General features: G+C 39.9%; 1 long non-coding RNA gene across 1 annotated transcript; it reads right to left on the reverse strand.

Moving 5' to 3' along the window:
* Window positions 1-7,184: 7,184 nt before the first annotated feature.
* LOC143264288 (uncharacterized) lies at window positions 7,185-11,761 on the reverse strand. The gene is made up of 2 exons (XR_013037898.1): window positions 9,576-11,761; window positions 7,185-9,456 (listed from the first exon to the last, which is right to left on the reverse strand). It is a non-coding gene; the product is annotated as an uncharacterized LOC143264288 (long non-coding RNA).
* Between the last annotated feature and the right edge of the window lie 144 nt (window positions 11,762-11,905).

Below are 11,905 nucleotides of genomic sequence, written 5' to 3' on the forward strand. Positions count from 1 at the left end.
TACAAAATTCTGAAATCCGGACCCTGATTCCAAAATTCCTCCGTGCCACCTCCTCGCATATCATATTCTCCTGATACCAAATTCCAAAATCCGGACCCTGAATCCGAAATTCCTTCGTGCCACCTCCTCTGATATCATGTTCTCCTGATACAAAATTCCGAAATCCGGACCCTGATTCCAAAATTCCTCCGTGCCACCTCCTCGCATATCATATTCTCCTGATACCAAATTCCAAAATCCGGACCCTGAATCCGAAATTCCTTCGTGCCACCTCCTCTGATATCATGTTCTCTTGATACAAAATTCCGAAATCCGGACCCTGATTCCAAAATTCCTCCGTGCCACCTCCTCGCATATCATATTCTCCTGATACCAAATTCCAAAATCCGGACCCTGAATCCGAAATTCCTTCGTGCCACCTCCTCTGATATCATGTTCTCCTGATACAAAATTCCGAAATCCGGACCCTGATTCCAAAATTCCTCCGTGCCACCTCCTCGCATATCATATTCTCCTGATACCAAATTCCAAAATCCGGACCCTGATTCCAAAATTCCTCCGTGCCACCTCCTCGCATATCATATTCTCCTGATACCAAATTCCAAAATCCGGACCCTGAATCCGAAATTCCTTCGTGCCACCTCCTCTGATATCATGTTCTCCTGATACAAAATTCCGAAATCCGGACCCTGATTCCAAAATTCCTCCGTGCCACCTCCTCGCATATCATATTCTCCTGATACCAAATTCCAAAATCCGGACCCTGAATCCGAAATTCCTTCGTGCCACCTCCTCTGATATCATGTTCTCCTGATACAAAATTCTGAAATCCGGACCCTGATTCCAAAATTCCTCCGTGCCACCTCCTCGCATATCATATTCTCCTGATACCAAATTCCAAAATCCGGACCCTGATTCCAAAATTCCTCCGTGCCACCTCCTCGCACATCATATTCTCCTGGTACCAAATTCCAAAATCCGGACCCTGAATCCGAAATTCCTCCGTGCCACCTCCTCGCACATCATATTCTCCTGATACCAAATTCCAAAATCCGAACCATGATTCCAAAATTCCTCCGTGCCACCTCCTCGCACTTCATATTCTCCTGATACCAAATTCCAAAATCCGGACCCTGATTCCAAAATTCCTCCGTGCCACCTCCTCGCATATCATATTCTCCTGATACCAAATTCCAAAATCCGGACCCTGAATCCGAAATTCCTTCGTGCCACCTCCTCTGATATCATGTTCTCCTGATACAAAATTCCGAAATCCGGACCCTGATTCCAAAATTCCTCCGTGCCACCTCCTCGCATATCATATTCTCCTGATACCAAATTCCAAAATCCGGACCCTGAATCCGAAATTCCTTCGTGCCACCTCCTCTGATATCATGTTCTCCTGATACAAAATTCTGAAATCCGGACCCTGATTCCAAAATTCCTCCGTGCCACCTCCTCGCATATCATATTCTCCTGATACCAAATTCCAAAATCCGGACCCTGATTCCAAAATTCCTCCGTGCCACCTCCTCGCACATCATATTCTCCTGGTACCAAATTCCAAAATCCGGACCCTGAATCCGAAATTCCTCCGTGCCACCTCCTCGCACATCATATTCTCCTGATACCAAATTCCAAAATCCGAACCATGATTCCAAAATTCCTCCGTGCCACCTCCTCGCACTTCATATTCTCCTGATACCAAATTCCAAAATCCGGACCCTGATTCCAAAATTCCTCCGTGCCACCTCCTCGCATATCATATTCTCCTGATACCAAATTCCAAAATCCGGACCCTGAATCCGAAATTCCTTCGTGCCACCTCCTCTGATATCATGTTCTCCTGATACAAAATTCCGAAATCCGGACCCTGATTCCAAAATTCCTCCGTGCCACCTCCTCGCATATCATATTCTCCTGATACCAAATTCCAAAATCCGGACCCTGAATCCGAAATTCCTTCGTGCCACCTCCTCTGATATCATGTTCTCCTGATACAAAATTCCGAAATCCGGACCCTGATTCCAAAATTCCTCCGTGCCACCTCCTCGCATATCATATTCTCCTGATACCAAATTCCAAAATCCGGACCCTGAATCCGAAATTCCTTCGTGCCACCTCCTCTGATATCATGTTCTCCTGATACAAAATTCTGAAATCCGGACCCTGATTCCAAAATTCCTCCGTGCCACCTCCTCGCATATCATATTCTCCTGATACCAAATTCCAAAATCCGGACCCTGAATCCGAAATTCCTTCGTGCCACCTCCTCTGATATCATGTTCTCCTGATACAAAATTCTGAAATCCGGACCCTGATTCCAAAATTCCTCCGTGCCACCTCCTCGCATATCATATTCTCCTGATACCAAATTCCAAAATCCGGACCCTGAATCCGAAATTCCTTCGTGCCACCTCCTCTGATATCATGTTCTCCTGATACAAAATTCTGAAATCCGGACCCTGATTCCAAAATTCCTCCGTGCCACCTCCTCGCATATCATATTCTCCTGATACCAAATTCCAAAATCCGGACCCTGAATCCGAAATTCCTTCGTGCCACCTCCTCTGATATCATGTTCTCCTGATACAAAATTCTGAAATCCGGACCCTGATTCCAAAATTCCTCCGTGCCACCTCCTCGCATATCATATTCTCCTGATACCAAATTCCAAAATCCGGACCCTGAATCCGAAATTCCTTCGTGCCACCTCCTCTGATATCATGTTCTCCTGATACAAAATTCTGAAATCCGGACCCTGATTCCAAAATTCCTCCGTGCCACCTCCTCGCATATCATATTCTCCTGATACCAAATTCCAAAATCCGGACCCTGAATCCGAAATTCCTTCGTGCCACCTCCTCTGATATCATGTTCTCCTGATACAAAATTCCGAAATCCGGACCCTGATTCCAAAATTCCTCCGTGCCACCTCCTCGCATATCATATTCTCCTGATACCAAATTCCAAAATCCGGACCCTGAATCCGAAATTCCTTCGTGCCACCTCCTCTGATATCATGTTCTCTTGATACAAAATTCCGAAATCCGGACCCTGATTCCAAAATTCCTCCGTGCCACCTCCTCGCATATCATATTCTCCTGATACCAAATTCCAAAATCCGGACCCTGAATCCGAAATTCCTTCGTGCCACCTCCTCTGATATCATGTTCTCCTGATACAAAATTCCGAAATCCGGACCCTGATTCCAAAATTCCTCCGTGCCACCTCCTCGCATATCATATTCTCCTGATACCAAATTCCAAAATCCGGACCCTGATTCCAAAATTCCTCCGTGCCACCTCCTCGCATATCATATTCTCCTGATACCAAATTCCAAAATCCGGACCCTGAATCCGAAATTCCTTCGTGCCACCTCCTCTGATATCATGTTCTCCTGATACAAAATTCCGAAATCCGGACCCTGATTCCAAAATTCCTCCGTGCCACCTCCTCGCATATCATATTCTCCTGATACCAAATTCCAAAATCCGGACCCTGAATCCGAAATTCCTTCGTGCCACCTCCTCTGATATCATGTTCTCCTGATACAAAATTCTGAAATCCGGACCCTGATTCCAAAATTCCTCCGTGCCACCTCCTCGCATATCATATTCTCCTGATACCAAATTCCAAAATCCGGACCCTGATTCCAAAATTCCTCCGTGCCACCTCCTCGCACATCATATTCTCCTGGTACCAAATTCCAAAATCCGGACCCTGAATCCGAAATTCCTCCGTGCCACCTCCTCGCACATCATATTCTCCTGATACCAAATTCCAAAATCCGAACCATGATTCCAAAATTCCTCCGTGCCACCTCCTCGCACTTCATATTCTCCTGATACCAAATTCCAAAATCCGGACCCTGATTCCAAAATTCCTCCGTGCCACCTCCTCGCATATCATATTCTCCTGATACCAAATTCCAAAATCCGGACCCTGAATCCGAAATTCCTTCGTGCCACCTCCTCTGATATCATGTTCTCCTGATACAAAATTCCGAAATCCGGACCCTGATTCCAAAATTCCTCCGTGCCACCTCCTCGCATATCATATTCTCCTGATACCAAATTCCAAAATCCGGACCCTGAATCCGAAATTCCTTCGTGCCACCTCCTCTGATATCATGTTCTCCTGATACAAAATTCTGAAATCCGGACCCTGATTCCAAAATTCCTCCGTGCCACCTCCTCGCATATCATATTCTCCTGATACCAAATTCCAAAATCCGGACCCTGATTCCAAAATTCCTCCGTGCCACCTCCTCGCACATCATATTCTCCTGGTACCAAATTCCAAAATCCGGACCCTGAATCCGAAATTCCTCCGTGCCACCTCCTCGCACATCATATTCTCCTGATACCAAATTCCAAAATCCGAACCATGATTCCAAAATTCCTCCGTGCCACCTCCTCGCACTTCATATTCTCCTGATACCAAATTCCAAAATCCGGACCCTGATTCCAAAATTCCACCGTGCCACCTCCTCGCACATCATATTCTCCTGATACCAAATTCCAAAATCTGGCCCTAAATTCCAAAATTCCATCGTGCCATCTCCTCTGATATCATGTTCTCCTGATACAAAATTCCGAAATTCGAACCCTGATTCCAAAATTCCTCCGTGCCACCTCCTCGCATATCATATTCTCCTGATACTAAATTCCAAAATCCGGACCCTGAATCCGAAATTCCTTCGTGCCACCTCCTCGCATATCATATTCTCCTGATACCAAATTCCAAAAACCGAACCATGATTCCAAAATTCCTCCGTGCCACCTCCTCGCACTTCATATTCTCCTGATACCAAATTCCAAAATCCGGACCCTGAATCCGAAATTCCTCCGTGCCACCTCCTCGCACATCATATTCTCCTGATACCAAATTCCAAAATCCGAACCATGATTCCAAAATTCCTCCGTGCCACCTCCTCGCACTTCATATTCTCCTGATACCAAATTCCAAAATCCGGACCCTGATTCCAAAATTCCTCCGTGCCACCTCCTCGCATATCATATTCTCCTGATACCAAATTCCAAAATCCGGACCCTGAATCCGAAATTCCTTCGTGCCACCTCCTCTGATATCATGTTCTCCTGATACAAAATTCCGAAATCCGGACCCTGATTCCAAAATTCCTCCGTGCCACCTCCTCGCATATCATATTCTCCTGATACCAAATTCCAAAATCCGGACCCTGAATCCGAAATTCCTTCGTGCCACCTCCTCTGATATCATGTTCTCCTGATACAAAATTCTGAAATCCGGACCCTGATTCCAAAATTCCTCCGTGCCACCTCCTCGCATATCATATTCTCCTGATACCAAATTCCAAAATCCGGACCCTGATTCCAAAATTCCTCCGTGCCACCTCCTCGCACATCATATTCTCCTGGTACCAAATTCCAAAATCCGGACCCTGAATCCGAAATTCCTCCGTGCCACCTCCTCGCACATCATATTCTCCTGATACCAAATTCCAAAATCCGAACCATGATTCCAAAATTCCTCCGTGCCACCTCCTCGCACTTCATATTCTCCTGATACCAAATTCCAAAATCCGGACCCTGATTCCAAAATTCCTCCGTGCCACCTCCTCGCATATCATATTCTCCTGATACCAAATTCCAAAATCCGGACCCTGAATCCGAAATTCCTTCGTGCCACCTCCTCTGATATCATGTTCTCCTGATACAAAATTCCGAAATCCGGACCCTGATTCCAAAATTCCTCCGTGCCACCTCCTCGCATATCATATTCTCCTGATACCAAATTCCAAAATCCGGACCCTGAATCCGAAATTCCTTCGTGCCACCTCCTCTGATATCATGTTCTCCTGATACAAAATTCTGAAATCCGGACCCTGATTCCAAAATTCCTCCGTGCCACCTCCTCGCATATCATATTCTCCTGATACCAAATTCCAAAATCCGGACCCTGATTCCAAAATTCCTCCGTGCCACCTCCTCGCACATCATATTCTCCTGGTACCAAATTCCAAAATCCGGACCCTGAATCCGAAATTCCTCCGTGCCACCTCCTCGCACATCATATTCTCCTGATACCAAATTCCAAAATCCGAACCATGATTCCAAAATTCCTCCGTGCCACCTCCTCGCACTTCATATTCTCCTGATACCAAATTCCAAAATCCGGACCCTGATTCCAAAATTCCACCGTGCCACCTCCTCGCACATCATATTCTCCTGATACCAAATTCCAAAATCTGGCCCTAAATTCCAAAATTCCATCGTGCCATCTCCTCTGATATCATGTTCTCCTGATACAAAATTCCGAAATTCGAACCCTGATTCCAAAATTCCTCCGTGCCACCTCCTCGCATATCATATTCTCCTGATACTAAATTCCAAAATCCGGACCCTGAATCCGAAATTCCTTCGTGCCACCTCCTCGCATATCATATTCTCCTGATACCAAATTCCAAAAACCGAACCATGATTCCAAAATTCCTCCGTGCCACCTCCTCGCACTTCATATTCTCCTGATACCAAATTCCAAAATCCGGACCCTGAATCCGAAATTCCTCCGTGCCACCTCCTCGTATATCATATTCTCCTGATACCAAATTCCAAAATCCGAACCATGATTCCAAAATTCCTCCGTGCCACCTCCTCGCACTTCATATTCTCCTGATACCAAATTCCAAAATCCGGACCCTGATTCCAAAATTCCACCGTGCCACCTCCTCGCACATCATATTCTCCTGATACCAAATTCCAAAATCTGGCCCTAAATTCCAAAATTCCATCGTGCCACCTCCTCTGATATCATGTTCTCCTGATACAAAATTCCGAAATTCGAACCCTGATTCCAAAATTCCTCCGTGCCACCTCCTCGCATATCATATTCTCCTGATACTAAATTCCAAAATCCGGACCCTGAATCCGAAATTCCTTCGTGCCACCTCCTCGCACATCATATTCTCCTGATACAAAATTCCGAAATTCGGACCCTGATTCCAAAATTCCTCCGTGCCACCTCCTCTGATATCATGTTCTCCTGATACCAAATTCCAAAATCCGGACACTTATTCGGAAATTCCTTCGTGCCATCTCCTCCCACATCATGTTCTTATTTTATTTTCCTCGCTTTTGAAATTTGAGATAATTTCTGGGAGTTGGAGTGACGGGATTTATAAGTAAATAAATATGCAAGTACATGTTTTTATTTATATTTATTTTCAAACACTTTGGTACATCAAACAACTTAGTGTATTTTTGTAATAGATACATTATTAACACTTAATTCTAGGACGGAATTAGCGTAATAATATGTACATATTTGTGTGCACTGTAGTACCGGATCTTGTAGGAAGCGAATAAAAATCTGTTTTGAAAGTAAAGATAATGTGGGATTTATTTTAATTCTAAAAAGTTGAAGGAAACTGTAAGTTATGGAAGAAAATGTGATGCATACATAAATCGGACGATTGCTTTCTTGTGCTGTTTTAATGTCGTTCGCATTAGGTTATTTTGTCATGTACCTTGCTATTCTGAGCGCCCCCTTATGTAGGTTCGGAGCTCCGCCATCTAGCAGTGATACGCGGAACTTCGATTAAATGTCGTTCACATTAGGCTATTTTGACTGGTACTTGCCTAATCTGAACGCCCCCTTATGCAGGTTCGCCGAAGCGCCATCTAGCAGTGAGGAGCGGAACTACAATAGAAACTTCGCTGATGGTATATTACCATTGAAATGTGATCAATGAATTACCGACATAATCCGGTCGGTACTTTACCCTTGTTCATCATAGTTCAGCAGTTTGTTGGTAGATGGCGCTGTTAACAGCATTTGTGGCGGTTTTTTTAAAAGATTGCTTCCTTTTTTTTGGGTTACATGTAACAATATTCATCACATAATCAGAAAGGCGTGAATATCGCTAATTATTGAGACAAAAGACATTTTCTGTTTTACTAGTTCCACCGTTTACCGCTAAATGGCGCTGGCTGTACTGTTTTCGATCGTTTTCAAATAATATTGACTTTCTCTGGGTTAATTGACGATAATACGCAACAAGATGTTTCTAAGAGCAATACTAATTAGCTACAAAATGTTTTAAAGGTGCGAAAAACCAGAAAAGTCAATCAATACAAAAATTGTATTCAAAATTTAGTTCCATTAACTTGTACGTTCTACCGCTAGACGTGTAAGTATATTGAAGGCCATAAAATACAATTTGAACAAGTTTTCATTTTTATCACCTTTACTGATTTGTGATAAGTTTTGTTTTATTTTACAAAAGTCATGAAATGTTCTATTATTCAGAACAGCGTCAGCCATTAATTTTGAGCTAAGAAGTGCAGATGTTAATACAGATTTTAATTTCAGTTTTTACCATTGGAAGCATCCATTTCCAATAATCGATTGATAACTCTGTAAAATAAAAATTGCAACTTTGTCTTTACCAACTGCGTTAAACTTTCACAATATCTTCTTAATTTTAAAATTTATATTTATCTACATATACAATTACAGTACGAACTTTGAAAAATTACAAACTACATAGTTATAGAAAAATTTAATAATTTACAATTTACATGTACAAACCATTATGTATATATTTTTCTTTCTTAATAAAGTAACTGTGTTTTTAATGGACCACAATTATTCCATATTATAATTAATTACCATGCAATTTTCGCCAAATTTAGCAACAACGTTTGCAGTGTTTGTAAATTAATTATCACTGCAATTCTAAAAGTAATTACATAAGAATTGTGTACAAAATTATTTTAAGCAGAAAAGTAATTATTTATCTCGAAACAAAAAGTAACATGTTTAGAGAGGTTAAGATTCGTAGAACGCGAATTTTTGTACAAACAACGTTATCAAGAATCCGATGAAGAAATCGTAGTACCGAAGGATTCCGCAATACGATTAAAGTATTAAAGAGGATCCATCGTGGTCCAGACATTTAAGACGATTCTTCCGTCTATTTTGCCCGATCCTCTCGGTCGGACGACACGCGGCAATGACATTAATGTCACACGACACAGTGAACAGGATGTGGTTAATTCAGATCGGTCGTCGTATGTGACTCACATTATATGCATGTATGCGACTCATCTCGAAGTGGCGAAAAGAGAAGAGGAGGTAACTACCAATAGTACAGTGCTGTGAATCGCACACACGAATCGCCTCCAAGCACTAAGGTCACACACACGCGTTTTGACCTTAGCCCCCAATTTGTTTCTCGGCGATCAAGTCGAGGAAATCGTTTTCACAGCCTTCTTCATCACGATAGCTATCCAATGACTATGTCATACAAGCGAATTAACAGTACTTATAATATAATCGTCTCTATGAAATATTATCATAATCCTTGGCAAAATACACTTTATCAATAACACTATGTACACATTCTACCAATTGATCAAATAATCGTTCATTCGCTTATTGATTTAGATCAAAATCTTCTGCTGTTTTTCACTGAAAATTTTGAAGAAAATTTAATAGATAATTATTATAATTTTTTAGAGCTCACATAAAAATATCTATGTACAGAAATGTATTATTATTTCAAAAATTATAAAAGTAATTTTTCTTACCTTTTTTAATAATAATTATATATTATGTTTTGTATATTTTCACAGATTTGTATATTTTGTTAAAAATTTCAATTGACATTAGTATAATATTTTGTTAAAAATATCAAAGAAAATTTTATAAAAAATAATAAACAAAGTTTGCAGATGAAAATTGTCATGTACAAAAAAATAATTGTCATGTTAAAAATTCTAAACTTTAAAATAACTAAATTTCTTAATTTTCAAATTCCTGAATTTTTAAATTTAAGAATTACCAGGTTAAACTTGCATCCACTGATGAAATCAAAAGGATAATACCAGCTAGTTATATTGCATGTATTCTCTGACTTACTCAGCAAATAATTGCAAAACTACACAGACAAAAATCAACAAAGTTATCTGAAAAAATATCGACTGTTATAAAACAAAAAATCTACCAGTTTACAATTCTAGAATTTAATTTCATACTCGACAAAAATACTGCACCTACCTTAAACTAATACCATTTATTTCTATTGATATTTACCTGGTACCTTTAATAGATTATAACCTATTTCATAAAGTGTATTTGTAGTATTTATAAGCGTTCAGAAGAAAAGCTAGATCTAAGCTTTAAAATGGAATTACATACTTATGTAAAGCAATAATCATAAGTGGAATAACGAAAGCATAATCTGTCTCGAACCACCTGTTTCTGAAGGTTAGTCGCATTAAGTCTTAAAAGTGCACAATAGAGCGCGCCACCGAGCTTGCAGTATTTTTATTATAAATCGGGTTAATTTCATTTCATCTCGATGTAAAAACAAATATCACTTACAAACTTGTAAGAGATCCGCTAAAATTTAATTTAAGAATATATTTTATTTATATTGGTATCATTATAAATGAGCTTTCAAATATTGACACAAATGTATGCATATATTTTTTAGATATGTATAACCTATCATGTTACATATAATTGTATATAATAATGAAAATTAATAATCTTATGAATTTGTAAATTTTATAAATTTCATTTCTAAATAATCTCAATAATAAAATGGATGTACTTTATTTTTCAACAATGATACATAGGATAATAAAGTAAAATCTCTTTCCGTTATCTTTTGTTTTATTTATATGTGACCTTGGTTCAAGTAAGATAGAATTTTATACGAGAAAATTGGCATCATAAGTGTGGATTAAAATTTAAGAACGGAAGTATTTATGCATTCAAACCTACAACCTCGACGCGTCATACTACCATGCATTGAACTCTTCATGTACCTCGGTTTTAACAGCCAAAAACCTGTTCAATCCAACAAGCTCTGAATAGGACAAAGCACAAAGAGCGTGATAATAGGCGTGGCGTTAGGTTGAGAGAACATTGAAAACATTTGCATAGTGCATTTCCGTACAACGAAGGCTTTCTTTGAATAAGTGTAGGGGTAGACTATCTTCAATTTTAGAGGATGCAATTTTGCAAAATTACAGATTTTCAAGATTTCTAAATTTCTAAATTCATAGATTCTCAAATTAAAATTTGAAATTTTTGAATTTTTAGATTTTGTAATTTCCAAATTTTCTAAAAACTAAGACCCAGAGTCTTTAATTTTTTTCTTCTAAATTTGTATATTATTAGGTACTCAAATTTCTAAATTTTCAAGTTTGTAAATTTTTGAATTGTCAAATTTCTAAATTCCCAAATTTCCAAATTTCCAAATTTCCAAATTCCTAAGTTCCTATGTTCTCAAATTCCCAAGGTCTGAAATATCCCAATTCTCTAAATTCCTGAACCCTAAAATAAACCATTAAATTTTCAAATTTCCTAAATTTCTAAGTTCTAAATTCTTAAATTTCCTAATTTTTAAGTTAACAAATTCTCAGATTCCAAATTTCCCACATTCCTAACCCCCAAATACCCCAGTCCCCAAATTCCCAAATTCTCAAGTTCCCAAATTCAGACTTTAGCTCCCTAAATTTCCAAATCCCAAAATAAATGATCAAATGATAAAATTCTAAAATTTTCACCTAGTCAAACTAAGCTTAAAATTTTTTCCCCACGTCGCCATTTTCCCTAGTGAACCAAACATTTCCCAACATTCCTCCAATGCAAATCACCGGAAAACTGCTGAAAACGCTTGTGTAAGAATTAAAAGAATTTCAATGAATTACGATCGAAAGGAAACTTCCTACGAGACCAACCAGTTTTTCTAGTAGGTACACATCGGCACCATGAGGCACCACACTGGCAACGATGGGTAACGACCACAATGACAATTCGATGCACGTGCACGGTCGACACGTCATGGCAATGGACGGTTTGTCGGTACCTAGGTGGGGATTTAAGGAGGGGCAGAGAGGGAAAGAGA

This window comes from Megachile rotundata, chromosome 4, assembly GCF_050947335.1.
Source record: "Megachile rotundata isolate GNS110a chromosome 4, iyMegRotu1, whole genome shotgun sequence".
NCBI classification, from domain to species: domain Eukaryota; kingdom Metazoa; phylum Arthropoda; class Insecta; order Hymenoptera; family Megachilidae; genus Megachile; species Megachile rotundata.